Raw genomic sequence first — 5688 nt, forward strand, 5'->3', positions numbered from 1 at the left:
TGCCCCTGCTCCCCGGCTGGCAAGGGCCAATCTTGGGGGGAGGCACATGCATTGCCTATGCCTACTTTTCTAATCCTATCTGTTCTGTTAGCCTTCTTTGGACAATGCATCTATTTCTCAGTTGAATTCTAAATGGAGGTATGTATAACATAGATCTGGATCTGTCCCTGAGGTTCTCCACAGTATTGCCAGTCCTATCAGCACAAAGAACAAAGGACTCATGCTGCTTTGAGATCCAAAGCCTATTGAAGTCAGTCAAACTTACTAACCTCAGTATGCTTTGGATCAGGTCTTTTGGCCTGAAGTGCTTTTCAGACCATTAGTCCTCCAAATGGGCGTTTGTAATCAGTTAGCCTTGTATGTTCTACCAGCTTTACAATATTTTACTTCAAAGCACCACTCTCATGGATATGGGGTTATATTATTGCCCTTGTATATATTATTGAAGTGTAGAATTAACAAGATGCTGGTGAATTTACTAATGAACTTTCCCAGAAGGTACAGGAAAGGGTCAGTTCTGCACTTTCCTTAGACAAATTGAACTATAAATTTAATGAGTTTTTGTTGACATTAATTAGATTTACACTTACATAAGGAATTCTTGTTTCTTGCTCATTTGTCTTATGAGTTGTTCAAAGTGCCAAACATTTCAGCCATGCCAGTCACTCAGCCATGTGATTTCCAGGCTTAAAAATGTCTTCAAGTCACCAAAAGCTCAAATCTCACTGTAGTTTATTGCTCAATAAAAAGATAAAATAAATAAAAAACCTTTAGCTATTTTACCAGGCTGTAGTTCTCAGGGGCAAAATAAATCTTTTCACTTTAAAGAAAATTCTGGTTTTAATAGTCCTGTATTTACATCACAAAACCTTTTGGGGCTTAAACAAAAGACTCTTTCCAGTACAGTAATTTCTGGTCAAGACTAAGTGCAGAGAGTTATTACATTTATATAATCTCAGATGATGATCATCCAGATGTTAAATTAATATATATTTCCCCAGCAAACACCCACTAGCTCCTGTGATTACTTTTAATGTGAATGTGAACATAAATATGTGGAACTAATCCATGTCTCTGAAACAAAGAGTTACAATGTCCTTTATCTTGATTTCATCATTCATCAGTCATTAACAGAGAGATTGACCCTGTATGGTCACAGGCAATGGAGGTAAGCACTCAAACCTGAATAAACCACAATAAAGTCCAGTGAGAGTTGGGTGCACCACAGTTTTATGATCCTTTGCAAATTCTAGCAAAGGTCCTTGCCTCCAGGAGTTTACAGTAGAGATACAGCTGCTACAGTAAAGATACACAGTTAAGCCAGCACAAAGAATGGCACAAGAACGGGTTTGGAAATGGTATAGGCAGAATCTTGAGATGGAAAGAAACTCTGAGTAAAGGCTCTCACTGGCTGTAAAATAGTGCTGCATCATTAAGGGTAATGCGCTTTGGACGCCACAAGAAAAATCATTCAAGCAAGCAGAAACATGGTTTAAGGGGAGAAAGAAGCATGTCTGAAGGACAGTGTGGAAACAAAACCATATACAGTAAATATTCATTTATTTTAAACATATTAAGAATTTTTTATCAACCTGAAGAGGTATAACTTGTCAGTAATGCACCCTGGGTAGCATGGGAGACTGATGCCTCTTGGCTCTGGGGGGGCACCAGCAGCCGATTGTCAACGGGGGGGTCCCCCAGTGGCCAATCGCCAACTGGTGGGGGGGGGTCCCCCAGTGGCTGATTGCTGACCCCAGCAGTGCCACTGGAAAACCCAGAAATGGTGCTGATGCTTCTCGGGGGATGGGGGAAGGGGCACCAACCAGCGCTCCCCACTCCCCTACTGGTGAGGGCCAATTTCAAGGGAGGCGCATGCCCCCCCCATGCATTGCCTATGCTGGGTAGTGACAGACCATAGTGAGGAGGCAGCACCTGGAGTTTCTCTGCTGTTGGGGGAGATGTCAAAGAATCATAGAAGTAGGGTCGGAAGGGACCATGTAGATCTTCAAGTCTGACCCCCCGCCTGGGCGGGAGAAAAACTGGGCTCAAATGACTCCAGCCAGGTAGGCATCAAGCCTCTTCTTAAAGATCCCCAGGGTAGAAGCCAGCACCACTTCCCTCGGAAGTTGGTTCCAGCTCTAACTTCATCTTTTTGTCATGCCTGTTGAGCAGCCAAAGAAAGACGGGGGCAATAGAAAAAGATGGGGGATATCTCCCCAAGCTGTAGTGAATCACTGGCCACTGCTCCTGCTCCATGCATCAACACTGCCAGTTCTTTGACGTCTCAGCTGGTGGAGTTGGAGAGGCTGCTGGGAAGGTGCAGAATGTGGGGAGGAAGGGGGAACAGGTGACCTGAGGGTAAGAGACTTTCCTAGCTCCATTCTGGAGCCTCCCCCCCCGCCACACAAACATACTTAAACTGAAAAACTGCAATGTAGATTATTACACAGTCTGGTGGGTGACAAATTGGCTTATGGGACGCACCCAGAGAGTGGTAGTAGATGGGTCGGTTACTACCTGCTGGAGAAATGTAGGCAGTAGAGTCCCCCAAAGCTCTGTCCTGGGATGGGTACTATTCAATATTTTCATTAGTGACTTGGATGAGTGAGTAGTAAGCACCCTATCCAAGTCTGCTGATGACACAAAACTATGGGGGGAGGAAAACACTAGAGGGCAGGGAGCAAATCCAAGTGTATTTGGGCAGGCTAGGGAGGTGGGCAGAACAGAATAGGATGACGTTTAACAAGGATAAGTGTCATGTGTTGCACCTGGGGAGGAAGAATCATCAGTACTCCTATAGTCTGGGAGGGACCATTCTAAGCAGCACAACTGCAGAAAGAGACCTCGGAGTCATAATTGACTCCAAAATGAACATGAGTCACCAATGTGATGAGGTAATAAGTAAAGCTAACTGCACTCTTTCTTGCATATGTAGGTGCATCACAAACAGGTCTAGGGAGGTGATACTTCCCCTCTATGCGGCATTGGTCAGGCTACACCTGGAGTACTGCATCCAGTTTTGGTCGCTACACTTCAGGACGGATGTGGATAACCTGGAAAGGGTTCAGAGGAGGGCCACCTGTCTGGTTAAAGGCCTACAGGAAAAACCCTATGTGGACCAATTGGGAGATCTGAACCTCTTTAGCCTCCACAAGAGGAGGCTGAAAGGTGATCTTGTGGCTGCCTACAAACTCATTGAGGGGGTCAGCAGGAAGTGGGGAATACGATGTTTCCCACGGTGATAGTCAGGATAACTAGAAACAATGGGCACAAGTTAAAAGACAGCAAAATCAGGCTGGACATCAGGAAAAAGTTCTTTACAGTGAGGGTCACCAAAAAATGGAATAGGCTTCCAAGGGAGGTGGTGTTGTCTCCTTCCTTGGAAATATTCAAAAGGAGATTAGACAGATACCTGGCTGGGGTCATCTGACCCCAGTGCTCTTTCCTGCCCGGGGCAGGGGGTCAGACTTGATGATCTAATAGGTCCCTTTCAACCCTAATAACTACGAAACTATGAAACTTTGTCAGTACCTGGGGCCCAGTACCATTTTGAGCACACATTGTTATGCTACTGTCAGTTTACTTAGTTAATATGTAAAATGTAGTTTCTATTTTATATCAAAACTACTGAAAATTTTAAATCCCTGTCTATATTTTGAATATTAAATTAATATTTATCAGTAGTAAAGAAATAATGTGTACACCTGGAAGGTTTTCTTTTTATTTTTGCTTAAGCCTCAATGCAAAGCTCAAATTATAGCCTCAGATTCAAAAGGCCAGACTCTTAGACTGGTCTTAAGTGTATCTGTTCTTCATTGCAAAACTAGTGATGTGTTGCCTCCCTTAAAAACATGGGACTCCAAATCTATGTGACATTTGTGTTTGCAGAGGAGAAACGGAGTGGTTTGAATAAAAGAAATCAGTGATTTAGTCTAGAAGCCTTTGTACATTTGCATTTTTAAAACAAATCTCCAGGCTGTGAGGTGTTCCAAATATCTTCAGCACCTATTAACTTGATTGGCAGCTTGTAGGCCTGGGCTTTCAGAGCTGGAGTCAACAATACACACTCATAACTTCCTGCACAACCTAAGTCCATTCCTGTTCATCAAAATACTTAAGTCACATTGATATCAATGTAAGTGCATACTTCATGCTTTGCAGAATATGAGGTGTTTCTTGAGTAGTTGTTTCTTGAGTACTTGAACACATATTTAAGCACAGTACACACTTAAGTTCTATTGATGTTAGTAAAAATAAAGCATGCATTTAAGGGTAAGTACATGCTTAAGTGCTTCATTGCATTAATCTGTATAACTGAGCTTCTTCATATACCTAAGCAATATGGAGGTATATGACTACAGTATGATTTAAATGTCTTTCAGTTTCTTCAGCAACCTGAAGGACACTTTTGCCTGAAAGCTTATCTAACATATTCTGCAGTTATACTGGGCCATCATGGCTATGACAATACTCCAGCTCAAATGCAAGTGGAAGCACACATTTTATGGATTTGTGACATTCCTTGGAGGATTTGGGGTCTATAAATCAATGAGTGAATTCAAAAGAGGGCTGCAAAGTGTTCTCTGGAATGACTGACTGACTGACTGTTTTTTACTGTTTTATTACTTGGTCATTTCTTTCTATGATTGCTGAAATACAGACTGACTGACATAACAAAGTGCAGTTCCCATGTCTGAAATGTGAGGATGTATCCCCAACAGTGTGCACATGTTTTTCCCCACGGACAACTAACGGCGGCACATATCTGTGCCACTGCTAGTTGTCCCAATGGGATGCCCCTGCACATGCACTCTGGTGCACAGCAAATTGCCCTGGGTGGGGTAGGGGAGGCTGGGGCCAGCACCTGGACTGGGGACCTCCCAGGGCTGCAGCAGTGGCAATCTGGGCATGTGAAGCCTGGCTAGCAGTTGGTGTGTGGCTCTGGCCAGCCAGGATCTGGGTTTGCGTGGCACACGCTGCAGGATTTCCCGGTATCTAATTCTGGCTCCATGCTGCAGCACGGAGAACCTTTGGATGTGTGCCATGTGTATTTTAAAGCACCTCAAAACACTTTGCGGCACAGAAAAGCACATAGTCCCACTCAGCTGGATGCACCCTATTTGTTTTACTTACATTAGGGCTAGGGACAGACATTTAAAAAGCGTGAGCCTGAATTGATTTAATCTTCGTAGGTTAGTCTAACCTGGCGAGGCTGAACTGGTTTGTAACTGGACAGACATTCTCTCTGAACTGAGGAAATTTGGGCACATGCCTGCAGTGGCTCAGACTAGAAGCTGGGGGAGGGCAGGGGGGCGCTAGAGCAATATAGTATTGTCCTTGTACAATACTGAGCTGAGGGGGTGTGTGGTCAGGCCTCAGCAAGTCCTCTGATTAGAGACGTCTGCCTGCACCATCCCAGGCTTTTCCCTGCTGGCTGCTCAAGGGGCGGGAGTGTTACCAGCCCCCAGCCCCCTACTAGCACTCTGAGACAAGGGCAGGGGCGGGGGGCATGCAGTGCATGCATCTATTAATGATACAGAGCTTTGGAGCTTTTCAATCTCCCTCCCCACTTCTTTATACTGTCTGCAGCAAATTGACAGGCAAGTGAGCCAGCAGGGTGCTGACAACAGTGTTTATCACCTAATCAGCAAAACAATAGCCTCTTTCCATTAGTTAAAACTCTTCTTA

Source organism: Gavialis gangeticus, unplaced genomic scaffold, assembly GCF_001723915.1.
Source record: "Gavialis gangeticus isolate Ggan-Ray unplaced genomic scaffold, GavGan_comp1, whole genome shotgun sequence".
NCBI classification, from domain to species: Eukaryota; Metazoa; Chordata; order Crocodylia; family Gavialidae; genus Gavialis; species Gavialis gangeticus.